Consider the following 23,022-nt stretch of genomic DNA (forward strand, 5'->3'; position numbering starts at 1 on the left):
ATTGGACGATCTTAATTGCATGTGAGACCGACCTATTAATTATAGAATTTGAAAAGGACTGTATCAGTACTTGGGTTGGTGTCACCCGTCTCACACATAAGACCCTCTCTTAAGTCACGCTCATTTGGTGTCAAAATGAATGGTAAACTAATCTATGATGGATGTCAGGGGATTTGCTCGATTTGTGAATATTAGAGATGGGAAAGGCGCACCTCCATTGCACTTTCCAGCCAGTCAAGGCCGACCGGATTGTGTTTATGTATTACTTGATCGTGGAGCTTTAGTGTGTGCCTCGACAGGAGGATATGGGTAAATGGGTTAGCATTTTTTGGATCACATTATCAGACTACTGTAAATTTGATGAGATTCATGCATTTGTGTTTTCTCAATTGACACATTTATTTGCAGATATCCTGGGAGTAAACCTCTTCATTTGGCTGCCCGATGAGGATGCCTTGATTGTATCCGTGAATTGATGGCATGGGGTGCGGACCGACTGCAAAGAGATGGATCTGGGTATGATATCTTATGGAATTGCATGTTGGCTCTAATGATGTGAACTTCACAAGAATTATATGAGACAGTTTTACATGGAAGAATAACTCATAAATCATATAAGTAAATAAGGAGTTCAAAGTATTTGGGATTGGCTCAGTTGTGAGATAGTCTATACTAGACTCACCCTTTGTTAATTCATTTTGTTGTGTTCTTAGATTTGTATTTCGGACCCCAAAATACAAATTCCTTGCTTAGTTTCGTTGAAGATTTGATAAGATATACTCCGTAACACAGCCGACTTGCTCATGAATTGCATCTCTTTTTCCATAACCAGGGAAATACCATATGTGGTGGCAGTAAAGTACAAGCATGGAAGTTGTGCTGCATTATTAAACCCTTCATCAGCGGAGCTTCTTTTCTGGCCGTCGCCGTTAGAGTTTATCAGTGAGCTAAATCCCGAGGCCAAACTTCTACTTGAACGGGCACTAATTGAGGTCAATAGGGAGAGGGAAAAGACCATCTTGAAAGGATTAAACTGCTCAATTAAATCTCATTTCATTCACATGTCGGGCCAGTAGATGATAGTATGTCGAAGGTACCAAGCTGCTTTTCTTTCTTTTAAGCCTCGGCAACAATTACCTTTTCTTACTTTGGTGAGCACTCATGTGAATATTGGTTGCCATCTTGATATTTGTCTGAATCGGTAAAGTTTCTTTTTGGACCGAGGATATTGATTATTTTATTAGATTCCCATGTATAAATGTGTCAGTTCCCGCAGTAATTGCTTACGCCTTATTTTCCTCGTTCCGTTTGGCCTCAATTTGACCCCCACCTGGACTAATTTTGTATTTAAATTTCCCTAAATTTCTGATTATTTGTCTGTTGAGTTGCTTTCGGTTTCCATTGTTTTTTTGGCTGGTGATATGCATTCATTATCTGCAATTCATTCGGCCTTTACTACCCACAACATTATGTTAGTTGTGTTAACAATACCGCCATTTGAAACTACATTGTTAATCAACAACTGGTTCTTTATTGTTTTTTTTTGTTAACAACAATTGTTAACAATATTCGTGAGTATGCTCACTTATTAATCAACAAAAAATTTCTAAGGCGTCCTTGTTTTTTTTTCCCTGAATTATTTAATTGATGGCATGTTCTTTATTGTTTTTCCTCGAATCCCATAAACTTATATAAGATGATCTCACATGCGAGACCAACGCTTTAACCCTATAATTAAATGAGCAATACAAAAGGATTTGGCCTTTAGGTTTGGTCTTTCATATGAGACCGTCTAATACAGGACTCACTGTCCTCGAATTGCTGTGATTGATATAACTTCAGCTAAATGATATATTTTGAATTTTCTGGTGAATTTGTTAATCTTTTGTCGAACATTGTTGCAGCAAGTGCACTAGGACATTTATCTTCCTGCATATTTCGAAGTCCCAAGTAGGCAGCCGGCAAAATACCTTGACGACCCAAAGCGATACCGGTACTCATGGAGGGTTTTCAGTTCCTCGACGTCCAGCTGAGAAAGTCTTTACTCCACTGGTAATCCCTTCACCTTTATATCTGTTTCGACTAGCCGAGAGTTGTTTCTTTAATTTTTGTTTTATATATCTAATTTTTTTGTTTTTTGCAGGGTTAATCTCATCAACCACATACTGAAAAGCTGCTTGCGAGCGATTTGCATGATTTTGACATGTCTATCGAGGTATATGCATTTACGCTGATTCACCAATTAATTTTAGATTGTCAATGCAAATCAGCGAGTGGGAGAATGAGGGCGTAGATTGTTAGAATTGATCATATGTTTGCTATGCATGGACTTATAGTTGTTTTAGAAGTTTGAGGCAGGGTACAAGTTTTTTTAAGGGGTGAGTCGACTTTGTTGATACCAAGGCCATAGCTCTGAAACTAAACATGAGACTTATTTATGATCGATGGCGCATTCACTTCAGAAGTGTAGAAGCATATTGTGTATTGTGAGTTGTGTCCGACATAGGCTGATTCGCTAGGTTTCTTTCCGTTTGTTTGGAATATCATTGATCAGAAACATTAGGACACAATAGTTCTTTTCTGCCAATGAACACTACTACTACGCCCATAAACTTTGTTATAGCGGGTTAAGGGGTTCCGGTTTACACAAGCTCACCCTTTGTTGAAATATTTAGGTGTTTCAAACTGGATCTTCGATTGTTCTTTTGGTTGAATTTTATATTGTCTTGGCATGATACCTTGGAACTTTGGAGAACTTATGGGACAAGGAAGTTCGGGCTACAATTCAATCTTATTTATTCTATCATTTAACTTATATTGCCTTGTTGCTCTTAGTGACCGGTTGTCACCAGTATGTTTTACCTATTCTAAGTTACCTGCTTTGTCTTTCCCTTTCTTTATCTATATTCTTCATCTTCTTCCTTTGTTTATTATTCTTCATCTTTTTCCTTTTTTCTATCCCAAATTTTCTTCCTCCATTTCATTTTCCCTAACTGATAATCCTAATTAAAGCATCTAATAACAAATTCTACTCCAACATTAAATCTTTGCATTCCACTTTATCCGTGTTGTGTAATGTCAGATATTGTGGATTAGTCTCCCCAAACTTCTGATTTTATTTGTGTATTTTAATCTTAATTGCAGATGGCGATGATGGTGCTATTGCTGCTGATGATGGAAGTATTTTATTTATTTGATAAACTGGAAGGCATCGGGGGAGTAGGTGCTTTGCCTGTTTATTTTAATTAGATGGCAGGTAAATCATTTTATTATAATCTTACTGGTTTGATCTAAAAAGGAGTTTATCGGAAGGCACCAGGGGAGTAGGTGCTTTGCCAGTTTATTAATCAGTGAGACACTTCATCAATTGATAGCTGCCATTGGTGTGGTTTTCACTCTTGTGATTGTGTTTCAGCTTTTGAACAAAACATAACGTTAGCTAGAATATGCGATTGACTAGCTGCTCTTAGAAAGGGAACTATCTTACTGACTTGTTCCTTTCTACATGACCTTTTACTTAGTTGGAACTGTAGAATATCTGTTTAGGCGTGCTCGTCTTGGAGATGTGTTTCAGAAAATTTTACTCGGAATTTCAAGCTATTTGATTAATTTGGAGGTCTTGTTTCTTTAAGATCTGCAGTCTGTGAAAAATAATTCTATACCTGCTATAGGTTTATGTATATGCTTTGGGATTGTTGCTGAGATTACATGTACGAGGGCAAATCAACTTCTTCCAGGAATGCGCCTGAAGACTCTGGTAGAGCTTTTGAGTTTTGATAGTTCAAGTAAGTTATTTGTTTTCTCTTTTAGGTAGAATATTTGTGACAATTTTTACCTGAACAGTCGAGCACTTGCAGGATCTTGTTGCACTTGCGTAGTAGCACATACTATTACCTGGAAAACTGATGTAAATAAAGTATGTATTAGGCTTACCCGTCTTTACTTCTTTCGAAATTATTGCTTTTGTCTTATACCCTTCTGTCACTACTATTCTCAGTAAACTTAAGAGCAAGATGATGATGTTGAGCAAGATGGTGATGATGATGTTGAGCACTAGGCTTACCCGTCTTTACGCACGACCACTGATCTTGAATACCTCAAATTATCGTTGTGCTCAACATCATCATCTTGTTCATTCAACTTCATCATTTTAAAATTCAGGTGTGTCTTCCCCTTCTTTCCTATAACAACCCGACCCACCACGGTCGTAACACAACCCAATAAGATGGGATACGTACCTTTGGGCCCATTACTTGTCCTCACTTAAGCCCAAAAGCACAAGGCCTTGTTACTAAGTGGTGGGTGGAATCCCTTATAAACATATCACAACCTCCTCAATTCCCCGATGTAGGACAACCTTACTCTCAATAACTGGGGTGTTACAATCTTCCCCACTTAAAGAACACAACGTCCTCGTTGTGCCTCCAACTTGACCGCAGCCAAGCCCAGAATCCTACCCCGCTAGGTGTGTGACCCGGGTACTCCCGACCACGGGCTCACCACACGGTCGCAGGGTCGCTCTGATACCATTTATAACAACCCGACCCACCACGGTCGTAACACAACCCAATAAGATGGGATACGTACCTTTGGGCCCATTACTTGTCCTCACTTAAGCCCAAAAGCACAAGGCCTTGTTACTAAGTGGTGGGTGGAATCCCTTATAAACATATCACAACCTCCTCAATTCCCCGATGTGGGACAACCTTACTCTCAATAACTGGGGTGTTACATTTCCTATTCTTTTTTTTTTCGATGTTATTGTCTTTACTTTATATTGATCTTTGTATTGCTATTCATCAGGTTGAAATTGGTATGAGTATAGTTTTGGGGTATGGGTTTAGATTTTTTTTTTTTGGGGGGGGGGGGGGGGTGGTTTGTTTAGATTGAGAGAGAGAGAGAGAGAGAGATGGATAATGGTTTAGTTCAGATTGGAAGGGATTAATACCCGCTCATAGCCGTTGTTAGTATAGATTAAGGTTATAGGATAATAATGGAGATAAAAAGTGAGTTGTTATTCTTCAGTTGGTGTTTGCTTATGGTCTTTCTTTTTGGAGATTAAAGGGGTTTAATTACTGGCATTTCGTGTTTATTTGATGTTCTTTTACCTTCTCTGTAGTTGTCCGCTCTTAAGGCAGCAACATGGGATATGCTAATTACTTAAGGTCGAGTTTCACTGGGATCTATTTGTTGGGGTTTTATTTAGATTAGGTGGTTAGATGGGCAACTTAGGGACAGAAGTGTTGCTAAATTTGGAGTGTTTCATGGCCCATATATGCTGATAAAGTTGTCTCTTTTTAGTTTGTGGTATTCTAGCTTCTCGTTGTACCATAGATTCTTACTTTATAGGTGTAGCTAGGTCGGCTGCTTGTTCCGTTGACTGTTGTTTAATTGGTTAGTTTCATTAGTTGTGTTTTCAGTGTTGCTGGTGCTGTGTGTCAGGCGGTGTTTGTTCGGCAGTTGTCGGTGAGTTGTCCTACTTAGTTAGGGTTTTTCTTTAATGAGTTTCGGCGGTCTTTGTTGCGCGTCATTAGTGTATAGTGAGCATCTGGCTATTCATATTTTTACACTCCGTATCTCCTCACTGTAAACTGTATTGTGTTCTTATTTAGGTGATTACTACTTGGGGCACAGGCCGCTTAACTGGTCGTTTTGGTTTTCGTGGGTTTATTGAGTTATTTCCTCTAATATATTAAAGTCCATACTGTTATCGTGAGGCATTCGTTGCATCTGCCTTCAATAGAATGGTGTGCACTTGACCTTGTAATGACATCGTAAAGATCTGAACTATGTTTGATGGTGTCTGCATGTATGATGGGCGGCTGTTTCTTAGTTTTGAGGTTGAAGAATCAAGGGAACTTAGGTGACTGAGTTGGGGGAAAGGTAGCTTCTTATGAATGGGCGGGAGGATAGATAATATGGAGTGCCCCTATGTCCGGGTTTAGGCAGGGGCTCTTATGGTCTTTGTTTTCATACATATGCTGCATTTTACTCCCGCGTCAACCAATCGCTGTGATGGTAAGTCTTAATTTCATCTTGTTGGTACCAAATTTAATTGTGATTGATAGTGTGACGCAACCACTTCAGCACACGAGTAGTGGTTTAATTATGAACTCTTAGGTTCACTAACTTTTGTGTGGGTTGAACCGTATATGTAACTAATATGACCTAGCTGGTGTTATCGATAATTTATGTGTGAGACATTTGGATTTTTGAGGCATAGTGTTTCTAAAACAAGGAGTGACAACCATTTTACTGGCCAATTATTAGACTTGTCACAATCTCGAACCTTTGTCGAGCATGTAAGTTGGCATCTTTATTTTGAGTACAGTTGGTTTGGATTTATATATACACCGTAATCATTGATAAGAGGCGGATCACTCCATACTTTGAAGAACCTTTGAGGGCGCAGACAAGAAGCACTTGGAACCCACAGGAACGCGAATTAATAAGTACATATATTAGCACGTATTTACACCGTAATCTCTAACCTTTGATGGTGCAGACAAGAAGCGCTTGGACTCGTTGCAACATGATCTCACCTGTTGCGCCATTAACACAGTCAATACTGGCATACCGCCTCAAAATGAAGCTGCAATAATACCAAGATTTATATTACTCTGTTGTGCAGAAACCTGGGAACATATTTAATCCCATGATTCACATAACTCATTATTGCATTCAGACTTGCTCTAAGTTGGCATTTATAGTTCATGGCTGTTATATTGGTAATTATACTTGAGTTTCATAGTTCATTTTTTTACATGTGTGATATTCTTGTTGTTTGTGTTAGTATTTCCCTTTTGTGAACAATTTTTTTGATGAATGAGCATACAATGAAACTCTCAGTTTTCTGAGGTGCTAGATCTTTAAACATAATTTCTATGATACGATTCCCACAGCGTGTTTCTGTGTTTTTGTGTTTCTGTGCAAGTGTGCATCATTTTTACATTTATATTATGAGCTTGTATAGCTTTGGCTTGGCTGAGCCTATTTTCATCCAGCTTTTTTTCTTAGGTGTTTTCAAGTTTTACCAAAAGAGTTGGTACTTGACATCAGAAGAAACCGTAACATTGTGTGATAAAGGACTAAATGATTAGAAGCATTTTTTGTGTCTTATATGCCTTCATTGCCAGGTTGCCATTGATTCAGCAAATAGTGGTGGAAGACTCCATGATTTGACAATCAAGGTTTTCTAAATAACCATCTTTGTAAAGAGTGTAATTGGTAAGGCCCGAGAAAAAACAGTTCAACATGGGTTTCACAAGAACGGGATAAATAAATTATCTCAAGCGAACAGAAGGATAACTTCCAGGTAACCAATTTCATGCATATATTGATCTCTAATTCATACTACCCCCATGTATACACTGATCTCTATTGAATTATGTAATGTTCTTTATTGAATTCCATTATGATTATGACTGCTTCTACAAAACATGATTGACCAAAGTCCTTTTCGTCTTTAGGCATGAGAAGCAGTGGAGGATTATTGTAACAACACTGAAAGTGAACAATGGAATTGTCAGCTTCCGATTCCAGATTCCATTCTTGAATTTTCTACTTTGACAGAAGGTAGTAACCCATCTTGACAGTATTACATAGACGTGCAACTTTTCCAATTTCAGTTAGTTACAAGTAGAACCCTATTGGAATTCACATGAATTCGCTATTTTTTTGCTTTAAAAAAGGAAGTGAGTTTTGTATTCTCAGGCATAATTTTTTCTTTTATTTTCAGAGAGGAAACCGGGGTCATCGGTTTTAGCTCAGCAGAGTGTTGGGTACAAGTTCTGTCTAGTGGGAATCGATATGGAAACATCGGATTCAGCTGCATCAAAATCTCAAATGATTGCTGCAAAAGATTATGTGACAGGTCAAACACGTGAGATACTCAATCCATGCTTCTTTGACCAAATGGAAAAAAGGAAGAGGAGGCTACCTATAGAGTTAAAAGAGTTGAAGTTAGAGAGGAGCATGTTGTTCGATTGTGTTGGCGAATGCTTAGATTTGAAGTGCCAGCTGTACGTTAAATGTGGGTTTTAAACATGGATGAAAGATGCTACGAATTTGAGGAGAAATGAAAGAGTAGCTCAAGAGATATACAAGGATCCTTTGACGGGTGGAGAAGCTTGGAAGATAGCAATGTCTATGAGTTTGTAGACCAGGATATGTGCAGTAAATATGGAAGATGATTAGACTTTGAATTTGAGTTCGTGCTAGGTGGGAGATTGGAGGACAGATCTTAGATTCATTGGTTGTTGAATTGGTTGCTGATTTGCCGCGCTCGAACTTAGCTTCTCTTCAATGACATTTTTAAAGCGAGAGTTTTCAACACCTTAACGACATCTTTGATTCACGAAATGTTATTTGGGTGTCTTAATTTTAAGGTAGGCTTTTTCGTTGTTATGTGGTAAATTTAGTGACTGGAGTTATGGGAATGAGATTCAGGTTGTATGAGTTTATAGATGCAAAAGGCAGCCAAAGTTCCCCAGGAAACTAAGTATTCCCTATGGTTGCTATGCCAAATCGATCCTTGTCTACCTATGTCGCTGAACTGTTTTCGAGATTGCGGTCCCGCGCCCGATAGGGCACGGGGCAACAACTAGTAATTCAAAATGATATTAAAAGGTCTAAACAATTAGAGGAAGGACAAATTTGAAACCCGTGCAACGCACGAGCACAAAATCTAGTTATATTAGAATTAAGACTTTAGTGCATACCGGGAAATTGATTGAAAACACATGAATTGAGATTGATTGAACATCTAATACGACTAACATGAATAGTACCCGGAAATTCTAAACTTGATTAAAATTCGTATTGAATCGAAATTAAACCCAGTTAATTGAAAAAAAACATGAGCTAAACTTAAATATATAATTGACCTAAGTTAAAACTATTTATTTTCTTATAAAAACATTCTCACTTTAGGAAATTAGTATTAATGATATTTGAATTATTATGTACTCCTTCCGTCCTAGTGATATGTTTACACTTCTTTATTTCCCCCACAAAATAAAGAAAGTGTAAACATATCACTAGGACAGAGAGAGTACTACATTCAAAAGTTTAAATATAATAAGGAATATAAAGCTAGACTTTTTGACCCATAACTCAAGAAAACTATGACCGAAAATCCAACGACCGTAGTGACTCAACTGATTCATATCTGGCTCAAAACGACATAAACCGATTAAAGTGGCTAATCGAAATGAACGTGATCAAAATCGAAACTAAAATTACCACAAATAAAATTGAACAGATCTAACATGCTAAAAACCATGTTTCTTTTTAGTTTTCTTTTTTAAGTTATATACACACAAAAAAGAATAGAAAAATTAGTTGTTCCATATTTTTTTTAACTAAGCGTATTATGTTGCGCATAAAAATCAAACTGTCAAGCTTATCACATGAGTTTTAACTCTTTATTTTTATTTTTTTATTTTTTTCAAAAGATAAGAAAATTAGATTAATCATCTAAGATAGGACCAACATATCTCATCCTTTCAAATGAGTGAGGTGAAAAAAGCCACCAACTTTAAAACCACCTCAAAAGAAAGGTTTTAGTTGTTCAATGTCTAAAGACTCCAAGTCCTTTAAGAAAGGTTTAGCAAGCCTAATGCGCACTGCGCACACACCGCTATCCGTACTATATTTGTGAGCATTATAACTTTAGTCATATTACAAAGAAGGGTGCTATGCACCTTCTCCCTCTCCAACGTTCTCTTTCATCTTCTCCCTTGACCCCTCTCACAATCGATTACTTTAGTATATATTGTGTGGAGTCAGAAAACAAGTGGATGAAGCAAAATAACCGATATTTTAATCGGTTGTGAGATGAGAAGGTAGAAAAGAGAAGGTATATAATATTTCTCATTACAAAGATTTATAATCTAAACTTTAAGACCATACTTATTTTCGCAAATTCTTATTTAGACGGACTATTTCCCGTATGAAATAAGACGGATCAAATGTTGCCATTTTACGATAAATATTACTCCCTCCTATTCAGGGTTTTCTTCACTTTATTTGTGGACACGGGTTCAAGGCTGGGAATAAAATAAGAATAAAAGAGTTGAGTGGGGTTGGTAATAGGAGAAAGGGATAAATATTTAGAAGTTAAATAAGGAATTATGGGGCCAAAACCTTAAGAAAGTAATAATACATGGGTAAAAGAGTTGGTTGGGGTTTGGTTAGACCTGGCAAAAGCACCCCGACCCGAAAAAGCTGCCCCGAGACCCGAAGTGACCCAAACTACATCACCCGAATGTGACCCGAAAACCCGAATAGACCCGACCCGACCCGAACATGACCCGAGATTTATTGACCCGTACTGGCCCGACCCAAAAATGGCCCGATCCGAAACCACCAAACCCGAAAATGAGCCGACAAAATGTAACTCTAATTGAACCGAAAAGACTTGAAATGACTATTTCTCTATTATTCATTGACCCAAAATGACCCGACCCGAAACAACCCGACCCGCTGGACCCGAAACAGACCCGACAACAAACCCGAAACTCGAAAAGACCCGTCCCGACCCGAATTAACCCGAATTCAACGAGAGACCCGAATTGACCCGACCCGAATTGGCCCGACCCGAACCCGACCCGTTGACCCGTTTTGACAGGTCTAGGTTTGGTGATAGGAGAGAGGAATGAATAAAATAAGAGTAAAAGTTTCCAAAATAAGAAAGGAGAAGAAAACCTGAATAATCCGTTTTAGGAAATAGGGAAGAAAACAGTGAATAGGAGGGAGTACTATTTTTTGATAAAATGTTACCATCAGGGTAAAAAGTGACAACTTTAGTAATAACATCCCCTATCTACTAAAAAAATAGGTGAACTCACACATTTTCCTCTCCAAAAAGCATCTTTTTAAATAATGAAACTATTGATAATTTAATTGTATTCACTAAATAAGGAAATTAATAAATATAATGTATTTCATTATATAATTTTTTTCATTAAAATTAATCTTTTTATCAAATTATATAATTTTCACTAAAAACTAAACTATAATATTTTAATTAAAATATAAATAAAGGCAAACTATAAGCTATTAAATCTTTTATTGATAATTTGGCACTATTATTTGAGAACGAATGACTTGACTCATACCATGTATAAACACAACTATAAATCGTTTTGATTTTTTCAGGACAAAAAAATTGAGAGAATTTATAAATTGGAATCTTTAACTTTGTGCTATTAAAAAATACTCCCTCCATACCAGACCAATGATAACATGATAAAAAATGGGGGTTTTAAGAAAAGAGGGTAAAAACAAGGGAAAAGAGGGTAAAAGCAAGGGTAAAAAATGGTACGACCGTATTTGATAAGTGTTACCATTGATCTGATATGGAGGGAGTACATTTCAACACATCACTCAATTTTCGTGGATTAATTTTCAGTTTTAATTTTTTTTTTCTCGAAACAAAATACAATGACGAGAAAAATGAACAATTAATGAGATATCACTATTATTTTACAGTTCAATTTTATTCAATTTTCTTGAATAATTTTACTGTTCGAATTTTTTTCCTCATATTAAAATATAATGACGTAAAATATGAAAAATTAATGAGGTGTTAATTTAGTATGTTTAAGTAATACAAAAATATAAACTTTTTAAATACCGCGCATTCATTGCACGGAATCTAAACTAGTTTTGTCATTAAATGATTATATTCTATTAAAAAAATGGTGACATTTGATCCGTCTAATGTCAGATTGTCTGAAGTAAAACTTATTGAATAATTTTAGTGGAGACAAGGAGGTTTTTATGTGGTGGGGTAGCGTTAAGAAAAGTCTTTTGGTTTTTAAAATTTAGGTCTTATTTGGGAGAATAATTTATGTAGCTTATTTGATTAAAGTAGTTTACTTTTATCTTAACTAGTATAACACCCGTGAAAATTTACGGGGGTTTTTTTTTTTGAAATAAAATTATTTAATAGGTTTATGAAATGAATGTTAGATATGAAACATCTTATTATTATTATTGTTGTTGTTGTTGTTGTTGTTGTTGTTGTTGTTGTTGTTGTTGTTGTTGTTGTTGTTGCTACTACTACTATTATTATTATAAGGTAGATTTTATAAATATAACCCTATAATCCTTCATTAATTCATCCAAAATAACTCAACCTTTCTTTATTTAGCTTATATATTTAGCATGTAAGATGTATATTCCAATTGGAATGAGAATTAAGAACTTTTAGCTATTTGTTAACATACTTCACTTTTATTTTTTGCTTCTATTTTCTCAAAGACACCAAGAGTTTATAACCTTGTAAAAATGTAAAGAGTAAGAATCCTCTCCATTTTTGTTGGTATTATTATATTATTATTGGTATTGTTGTTTTTAATGATAGGTCCATATTTATAGTTAAATTTACCACTTAAATATTACGTAAATTTTTAATGTCGTCTTCGTATTATTAGAGGTAAATTTATAATTTTGCAGTGAAATTAGAACCGTAATCGCAACTGACACAAACATGTTACGGTGAAATTAAAGCCGCAATCGCGACTAATACAGTATACCCCTGTCAAGTAATAGTAGCTAAATTTATTAATGATCCCACCTTTACAAATCAATAGCTCTTTATATTTAGCTTCTGAAAATAGTCTTTTGGAGATGTTGAAACTCCTCTTTTTTTTTAAAAAAAAAAAATATTTGAATAACTGTAATGTTTTGCATTTTCCTAAATTTTCAAATTCAAAAATGCAATTTGTAAAACAAACAAACGTATGAGGGAGCTAAAGGTTGGGGATAAATGGGAAATTGATGGAGAGAAACCTTTTTTTTTGGACAAGGAAAGAAAAGGGTGAGAAATTTGTTTGTATGCTAGTTATTGGGAACTGGTATATTTAATGTGACATAGACATCTAGTTTATAGGCTAGGAAAAGAAACGGACAGTTTTGCCCTTAATTTTTATACTTAGTTGTTATTATATTAGGTGGGTTTATGGACAATTTTACCCAAATTAATAAGAAAACTTCAAAATGGTTTTGCTGAATTCTCATAGTGCCATATTAGCTTTGTAAGGGTCTTCTTTAATATATATAACGATTTTTTTGTACGTGTTTGATAAGTAGCTTATTTAACAATATAAACTACCTGAAATGAATGTTATATAGGGTAACATTTTAGAAATCAGGTACCTAAATGGCTGAACTAGTTTTATCTCCCATGTTTACCTTATAATATTAAATATTTCTTATATCATCTTACCTCATTTCACTAAAAATCAGCTACCTTTTCAACTAGTTTGCTAAACATTTTTTTTAATATAATCGGTTACCTTATCAATTTCTAATTTTCAACTACCTTATTATATTTCTAATTTTCAACTACCTTATTAGTAGTTACCTTTTCAGGTTTCAGTTACCTTACTTTTTCAGTTTTCAGCTACATTTTTCATATTTAAGTTAGTTTTACCAAATAGAGTCTTGAAAAGTTAATAAGAAATTTTTAAAAAAGGCTCCTTTTATAATAAGGAGATTATCTAATTTCGAATAGAGATCATAAGATCGGTTTCAGATCACTATTCTTATCAATAACTTGATGTCAACAACTATGCCCTTTGGACTTTAATTGATTAATTAAACTATAAAATGACATAGTTAGTTCCAAGCTGTTATGGCATATACTCCAAATATACATAAAACATGTTTACAACCACTCTATTTGCATTTTCCTTACATTGAAATCTTAGTTTCCTACCTAATATATATATATATATATATATATATATATATATATATATATATATATATATATATATATATATATATATATATATATATATATATGCTAATAACATGGATAATTACAGATATAAAAATACTATAATCATATATAAATATATTTGCACATTCTTGAGTGATGAACTCGTCAAAATTTCATAGTAAAATATCCATAAGCATCTCCATTGGTGATAATGAAAATTTTCTTGTAATTTTGGGCTCAGAACATGTTCCCTCATTGGAGTTGCTTGTTGTCTTTTGGCACATAAAAATGTTCCTTGAACCTAAGTTTATAAGTTGCTCTTCTTCGTCCAAGCCTGCCAACGTAATAAGTAATAACATATCTTTGTTACGAATTCATGAAAAAACAAAACGAAAGACGTTAAAATCGATCTGTGAAATAAATTAAATTAGAGAGAATAATATATAATCCTGTTTTTTATATTTGAAGCGTAACCCAAGTTTTTATTCATTTTTTAATGATGTTAGGGGTTTGAGGTCACACACGAGACTGCTAATAAATATTTTCAACTAATTAGTGATTTTGAACTGAATTAAGCTAAACTTAATCACATGAAATCGACTTATAAAGTTTTTCCTAACTCTCGGCCATAATGTTAACTTGTTATTTAATTATGAACTTTCATTATCGTAGACCGTCTCATGATGATTGTTTACATTACTAGTTTCTAAGAAAAATAGCACCACAAATATAGGAAGGACTTACTCTCAAAGCTAAAAGGAGAGTAATGAAGCTCAAAGCAACTAGGAAGACTCTCTACCATCACCGGCCTTCTCTTATGTCGTGCATAGACTTCCAAGACCGCCTTCGTCAACGCTCCTACAGTAGTTTTCGGCGACATAAGCAGCTGAACTGGCCCTACACTTCCCTGAACCGTCACTTTAACCAGCACCTTCGTTAACCTCTCAGTAGTCACGGGACGCATTGCATGAGGCTGCACCGTTATCAACTTTATCATATGGACGTTGTATGACCGTACGGTTATCGGTTATTCATTTTCGTATTACTATGATTTGGGATTTTATAGTATAGTAATAGGATAGTACAAAACGAAATTTCTTAGAAAGTGTTCCAAGATAATCCAGATTTTGCCTGTCGTCTCTTGTACTTGTGTGATTTGCAAATAAGTCTAGACGTAAATTTATTTCATCATATAGCTACTTTAAACAACACAAATTTTCGACCTACAATACAAACATATAGGAATGAAAATAATTACGAGTACTCGATATTAAATTAGTTGCGGTTAGTGGGTCTATCCCGGTTAAAATGGATTTGTTTTTCAAAGTAGGGTTTTTAACCAAACTAATTTACGTTCTAGGGCCAATTTCAAACTATTAACTCCCTACGGAACCATGTCATCACCTTTATTTTATTTTTACAAATATTAGGTACGAAGTTGGGCGCTCCTATAGGAATCCAATGAGCTTTAGCGAATTGCACAAATTTCATTATAATTACTTTACTCAACATCATCTCTCTAAAAAATTTCCTCCCCCTTCTCCCTTAAAAAACCCCTAAACCTAATACACCTTGTTGTCGCCGCCTCCTCCTTCCACCCTATATCCTCTCATCTTCTCCTACCCTTTCGCCGGAGATTGGGTCATCCCATGGCTCATCTCCGGCGATTGATCACATCTCCTCCTTTAATCCTACTTTTCTTTTTTGACCCCATTTTTTTATGTTTTCAGTGGCTAACAACCCGCAACAACTACAACAACACCACCACGACACTCCTTTACCGCCACAACCGCCTGCCACCACTGTGGTCCCCCTGACCACGGTGGACCCAAACCTCGACCGCCATGTTGGTGGTGTCGCCACCACGACACAACAACAGTAAACAACAACAACAACAACAACAACAACAACAACAACCTGTACCTCCCTCTTTTGACGCCTAAATCCGACCACCACAGCCACCAATTCCACCACCCATGGCCACCACTAAGGTCCCCCCACTACCCACAAAAACCTCCACCCAATGCCACCCCAAGTCAATCCCATTTTGGTGGTCAAAAATCCGTCTTAAGACCGTCGCACACAACAGCTATAAACATGTATATTAACTCGGTTAAACCCTTAATTTGGGTGGTCAACGGGGTCAATGGGTGGTCAACAGTGGTCTATGGTGGGCCAAGGTCGAGGCGGGTTAATTAAGATAAAATAACAACTAGTGTGAGACGGTTTTACCTTACGATCCCGAGGCGGAGGGCAAAATCTTCACTTCTCTTCCTTTCTCTCTTTCTCTCTTGAAATGTATGGTGGATGGTGGATTTTGTGGGATTACGATAGGATAAGGGTAGTATGGATAGGGTAGAGTGTATATAAGGTGAGTATAGTATACATATATTATACATGTGCCGTATTATTATTATTATTATTATTATTATTATTATTATTATTATTATTATTATTATTATTACTATTATTATTATTATTATTATTATTATTATTATTATTATTATTATTATTATTATTATTATTATTATTATTATTATTATTATTATTATTATTATTATTATTATTATTATTATTATTATTATTATCATTACCATCTAATAATAATAATAATTATTATTATTTTATTATTCCGTCTCAAACATAATTCGTGTAAAATACAATATAGTATTATTTATATAATTATAAAATACGGAGTATTACAATGTTCTCCCCTTAAAAAAGAACTTCGTCCCCGAAGTTCACCTCACTCTCTCCTTTCCACAAATCTCATGCATTCTCTCGCACCCCACATGTCTATCACCCGTATACGCTCTTTCTAAATATCACACTCATCCAAAAGTTTTTCACTCAATTCTTACTACTTTCTCACATTCTATACTTTCTCTTTCCTAAATTTCCGAATTATTACATCTACTCCCCTTAAAAGAGAACTTCGTCCCGAAGTTCGACTATCAAACCTCAAACTGCGGTCTCATACGCTCGTTACTAAATTCCACAAATGACTATGTTTCAGATTCTACACACTCTCTTACCGATTGCAAATCCATTATCAAATCTCGTATCATGTTATGCTATTGCTATAATCCCAATCTAGAAACCTCTCTAGAAGTCTATTTACGGATACCCCTACGAGCCTCCCAAAGGTCAAGGCGCCAGGTCTAACCCACGATTCCAATCTATAATCCCATAACTAACTCACAACTTAAGTCGGTTATAAGCATACATATCTATCACGGTGTATAACTCGATTATTATTACATATCTATATAACGTCAATCCCCGTACCTTCACAGCTATGCAATTGAAGACACCAATTATGCATACTCAATGGAACAATCAATTAATGCAAAACTACTTGTAATGTGACTCAACAATGTTCAACATTCCTATTTCCGGACATCATGTCACGCATATACCGCGTCAAATTCACCACGTGATCATACACGTGCTTCCATATCAGTTCTCATCTATCATCACCCCTTCCGCTTATACGGAAGACCACAATCACTATCATGCAATGACCAATTTGTGCCACATAACTTTGCATTTTCATCTTACTTATACACAATAAAATCACTTAAATTAACACATGTCAATTAACAAATTTCATTTAAATTTCACTCTTTGATATCAAAAGCCACACAATACGGTCAAACGTAAACAATTCACAAGGTCTTACCCATATGGGGTCAAGATGTTCATCCGACACAAACCAACCAATATAATCACGAAAATAAGGGTATACACTTTATATTTGGTCGAGTATTGACAAAACAATGGTCAAGGCAGACTACTCGGTCGAGTGTAGAAGGGCACTTAGCCGAGTACGCGGCCACTCGGTCGAGTATAGGAGACCACTCGGCCGAGTAGGCGGTCACTCGATCGAGGCCCCCAACCCCGATCGGGGTTGCATGTCTCTTGAATGTTTACGTTTCACCTTGCTCCCCTATATAAAGGGGAGCCACTTCGTAGCTTAGGCATCGAATTTCTTACGTCTCATATATTTTATATAGCCTTAAGCATTATAATTCTCTCAATAGTTTTCATATTAGTTTTCAATCTTGTTAAGCTTGTAGTTCTCAAACATTTAGTTCTTAATACATTTCAAGCATTTGGTTCTAATATTCTTTCTTCCATACAAGTTCATCTCTATTAAGGTATTTCCATTTATAGTTTACGACTTTACATTTGTTTTTAGTTTACGCATAGTTTATTATTAGTATTTTATTCACTTTACATTAGTTTTATTTCTTTTGCATGTTATATCATTTAGTTTATATAAATCATACAATCATGTTTAGCATTTCTTACAATATAGTTCATAATTTACACTTTAGTATGAGTAGCTAAATTTCCTAGTCTAAGGGCTAGGGGAGCCAGGTAAAATCAATTATATAACATGTTAAAATAGGTTGATAATAGTTTTGTTCGATTGCTTCTATTACATGTTTGCACCATAATGTTTAATCTTTGTTTAAGGCCTTATCCATTGGTTAAGTTTGTTCATTCATTCTAAAAGTCGAGAGGCATGGAATCGAATTAGACAAAGCATGTGTAGTAGGACGACCTAGTCATGGACGAAAGTTTTTCTAGGACCCGGTCTATGGTTGATACTAATGCCGTAAGGTGGGTGTCTCTAAGCCTAAGCAATTGACAATGTTTTTAATTCCGAGTTTAACATAATTATATATTTACCTTTGCATGTGTGACCCGACTCCCTTAGACTCCTTTTTATTATATAATTTACATTATAGTTTTTGTTAGTCATCAAACAAACATACAAACCCAAAACGAAATCGATCTTGATAGAAATCTTCCCATAGTATTTCACAACGTAATTCCCGTCTCCTTGTGTTCGACCCCTATTGCTACATTTACTTGTTGTTTAGGGTAATTATCTTTGCATAGGTGTGCGATAGCCTATCAAATTTTGGCGCCGTTGCCGGGGAGCACGGCTTTATTGCGTTTTGATTTGTCGATTTTTATCTTGTTTTCTTTTTTCTTGAGGAACACTTGTTCCTTGAAACCGTTACTTATCATTTTCCTAGAAATTGTTGTCTTATGCCCAGGTCCTCCCGTAGTGGAGAATTGCTTTCACCGGATTCCGACCCCGAGAAAACCTTTAGGAGAAGACGACGTTTTTGGAAGGAAGTGAAAGAAGCCACTTCTCCCGTACAAGTTGAAAGTGCTAGAAAGTCTTACTTAGACGATCTAGAAGTTCTTGAAGAGGAGGAGGTTTCTAGTTCATCATCTCCACCACCACCACCATCTACTACTAAAAAGATGGTGAAACTTTCCGATCACTCAAAGCCCACCGCGGCCATGCTTCCGGCCGGTATCACAACTACTCAAATCACCGCGCCGGAATTCGAGATCAAACCGGCTTTTATTAGCCTTGTGGAGAGGAAGAAATTTGGGGGAAGTCCTTTGGAGGATCCCAATTTGCATGTTCAAAATTTCTGTGATTATTGCTCTATGATCCGATAAACGGGCGTCACTCAAGCCCAAATAAGGGAAATACTTTTCCCTTTCTCTTTGAAGGACAAGGCCAAGATTTGGATCAATAGCCTTGACCGCACTGCCATGGGAATCACCAATTGGGAGACATTGGCTCTTGCTTTATATCAAAAGTTTTTTCCACCGGAGAAAACTCAAACTTTGAGGAGCCAAATCACCGGATTCCGTCAACAAGCTCTTGAGCGCTTATATGAGGCTTGGGAGAGGTACAAGGAGCTACAAAGACAATGCCCACATCATGGACTAGATGATTGGTTTCTACCATTAACATTCTACAATGGATGTTGTGCCGAGTCTCGAAAGATTCTTGATTCCGCCAACAATGGGCGGTTTGATCAAATTGACACCGCCCTTGCTCATGCCACGATTGAATTTATGGCGGTCCATGATGCTCAATATGTCAATTCCCGCATTGTGCCACTCAAGGGTAAAGAAGAATCCTCCGACAAGTCCGTCTTGCTAGCTCAAATTGCCTCAATCTAACAACAATTGGCGGAAAGGGATACTAGAGATCCGTTCAACAACTCAATGCCATGTCTTCTACAAGTCAAATCATCGTTTGTGATGGTTGCGGAGGTGCGGGTCATTACGCCGCCCATTGCTGAGCCCCTATTGAAGAGGTAAATGCTTTTCAAGCTTTTCGATAAAGTTCATATCCACCGGGTAAATTTTCCAATACTTACAACCTGAATACAAAATTCCATCCGAACTTGTTACACTAGCAACAATGTGCTTAACCCTCAACCCCCACCACAACAAAATGCCTATGTCCCTAAACAACAAAAGTATAATCCTCCACCGGGTTATCAAAATCAACAAAGGCCACCTCAACAAAACTACCAACAAGGGCCCCCACCACAAAATGGCCAACAAAACAACCAAGGAGGAGGGAAACTTGAGGGCTTGATAGTCCAAATGCAAAGGGAATTATTGGCTCAAATTCAAAAGAATGATAAAGCTCACACTGCCGCAGTCAAGATGTTGGAGCAACAAGTAGCTCAACTAGCCGCTTCTAGCTCTCAAAGGAAAACCGGACAACTACCACCCCAAGGTACGCAATCACACGAGACCGTTAATTCTATTTCCTTGAGAAGTGGTACAAGCTATGATGGGCCATCCATGACTTTGGATGATGTAGTGGTTGTTAAAAAGCCTAAGCTTGGGGGAAATGACAAAAATAAGGCTAGTGAAGAGCCTCTTGTTAAGGATCGTGTGCCGTTTCCTCATCGGTTATTGATGCTAAAGAGAAAGAGCAAGATTGATGCCACAAATGTCGAGCCCCTTATGCCCAAAGAAGGTGACGAGGAAATTGTTGAGGATATCTCTCCTAATGCTAAGGAGGGTGATGTCGTTTCAAAGAAGGTGGATGTTCTCATTGAGAATGAGAAAGTGAAAGTAAAAGTGAAAGATGTGGAGGATGCTCCTCCAAAGGAAGTTGTTTAAGTACCATTTCCCCATCGTCTAGCAAAGCACAAGGAGGAAGGTAAGTTCGGTAAGTTTTTAGAAGTTTGTAAGAATTTGCAAGTCACCGTCCCATTTATTGAATTACTTACCCAAGTCCCCTCCTACGCAAAGTTTATGAAGGAAATTCTCTCAAAGAAGCGATCCTTCAATGAGGTTGAGACCGTTGCTTTCACCAAAGAGTGTAGTGCACTCTTACAAAACAAGTCTCCCCCGAAACCTAAGGACCCCGGTAGCTATTCTATTCCTTGCACTATAGGCACATATACCATTGATAAGGCCCTTTGCGACCTAGGTGCTAGTGTAAGTGTCACGCCTTATTCCCTTTGTGAAAAACTTAACATGGGTGCTCTAAAATGCACAAGTACAACATTGCAAATGGCCGACCGTTCTTTAAAGCGACCCTTAGGTGTCTTAGAAGATGTACTCGTCAAAATTGACAAGTTTTTCATACCCGTTGACTTCCTCATACTTGATATGGCCGAGGACTCACAAACCCCAATTATATTGGGTAGGCCATTTTTACGCACCGCGGGTGCGCTAATTGATGTGAAAAATGGGAGGTTGACGTTAGAAGTGGGTGATGACCGGGTTTCCTTTAGCAAACACAACAACATTAGAAGCCCAATGTTACAAGAGTCTTGTTATTTACTTAGCACTGTGGACTCTTCTCATGCCTCTACTACACTTGGCTCCTTACTAATGGATCCGATTAAGGACGATATTGGTGTTGTTTGTTTTGTAGGCGACAATGCTAAGGGCACTATTGCTAAGAGTGCCAAAAAGAAAGGGAAATTTTATTTGAAAAATTTCAAGTGGTTGCGGAATGCAAAAGGAGCTATGAAATGGAGCTTGGTTGGTGGCAAGCTCAATGACAAAAATTGATCAAATAGCTTCTTACGTCGTGCGGGACGTTAAACCAACGCTTCTTGGGAGGCAACCCAAGCTTTTTATTTGCTTTTATTTATTTTTGTTTTTAATTTTCTGCAATTTATTGTTTTTCGTAGATTAGTAATAAAATACTCGACTTAACGATGTTTATTTTTGTGATGTTTAGGTGAAAATGAAGAAAGGAGACATAGAGGAGAATATGGCATGCTTCCCCATGCAAGATCCCCATTCGGGGACGTAGTTTTCGGAAAACGGGACGGAATTAGCTTAAACACGGAAGCTGGTAAAAAACGCGGAGGATTGGTCAACCCCGATCGGGGACAGGGTTTTCTACTTGGCTGTGTGTTCTTTATACGGGTAAAAAAAAAAGAAAAAATTTCTATCACTTTGCTAAAACCCGACGGTACCTATTCTCTACTCTTTCTCCATTATTTCTTCACTTCTTCACTTACAATCATTAGGAAACATCTTGTTCTTCATCATTTTGCAAGAATCAATCAACCATTAACATCAATTGGTAAGTTTTCTTCCCTTTTCTCTTTAATTTCATCCATTTCAATCAATTAAATTGAATCTAAATTTGGGGGAATTTGATTTTGTACTTCTTTGTGCTAGAAATTGATTGTAGAATGCTTTATTCATGTTTATAGTATGAATTAGTTCACTAATTTGTTCTATTATGTCTATTTGGATGAATTTTGGTTTGCCTTAAGATGAATTTTTGTCTTAAATTTCAGAAAAATGGCACCAAGAAGACTTTCTACCCAAGGTGCTTCTAAGAGGAGAAGGAATGATGCGGAAGAAAGGAAGGGGTTCAAATTTTGGCCCTTTTCTTAAATGATTGGTGAAGAAATCCCCCGAATTCATGCCAGCTTGGGGGGAGGCTAGCAAGTCGAGTAAGTTTTATTTACTTTGCATTTTAGTTTAGGTCTTGCAACCCATTAAACGTGACCTCTAGTCCTTCTTGTTTTGTGCTTTGAGCCATTCTTATGGTTTCGTTGGGTAATTTGAATTGTTGGCACATTGAGGACAATGTTATGTTTAGCTTGAGGGGAGATTGCATTTTCATACAGTATAGTTTGCATGTAGTGTAGAAAATTTGAAAATTTTTGAGAGAAATTTTGTGCTTTTTTCTTGCTTGTCACCTACTTTCCTCTTTGCTTATCCTAATGATAGCTTTTAGCTAATGATTTGTTCTTATATGATGGGATAATAGCTACATGGGGATGTCTTGACATAGTAGGTGGGAGATGGAAAATGAACCGAATAAGCTTGATCTTGACTATTGGCAAGCTACAAAATGGTAAGGTAGAGCCTCTTTTGACCGATGCATCCATATCCGGTCTCTCACATGTGAGTGTAGGTGTCTCCTTATAATGTGTGTTTCATCAAAATGCACAAGTATGCAGTGGTGGAGC

The 23,022-nt window shown here is 36.6% G+C and overlaps 1 long non-coding RNA gene and 1 other non-coding gene across 2 annotated transcripts; one reads left to right on the plus strand and one right to left on the minus strand.

The window, feature by feature from the left end:
* Positions 1–1,082: 1,082 nt before the first annotated feature.
* Positions 1,083–2,222, plus strand: LOC141653621 (uncharacterized). Its single transcript, XR_012547471.1, has 3 exons — positions 1,083–1,151; positions 1,905–2,052; positions 2,144–2,222. It is a non-coding gene; the product is annotated as an uncharacterized LOC141653621 (long non-coding RNA).
* A 17,168-nt stretch (positions 2,223–19,390) lies between these two features.
* Positions 19,391–19,497, minus strand: LOC141654412 (small nucleolar RNA R71). Its single transcript, XR_012547973.1, has one exon. It is a non-coding gene; the product is annotated as a small nucleolar RNA R71 (small nucleolar RNA).
* Positions 19,498–23,022: the final 3,525 nt, after the last annotated feature.

The sequence above is a fragment of the Silene latifolia genome, chromosome 4, assembly GCF_048544455.1.
Source record: "Silene latifolia isolate original U9 population chromosome 4, ASM4854445v1, whole genome shotgun sequence".
Classification (NCBI taxonomy): domain Eukaryota; kingdom Viridiplantae; phylum Streptophyta; class Magnoliopsida; order Caryophyllales; family Caryophyllaceae; genus Silene; species Silene latifolia.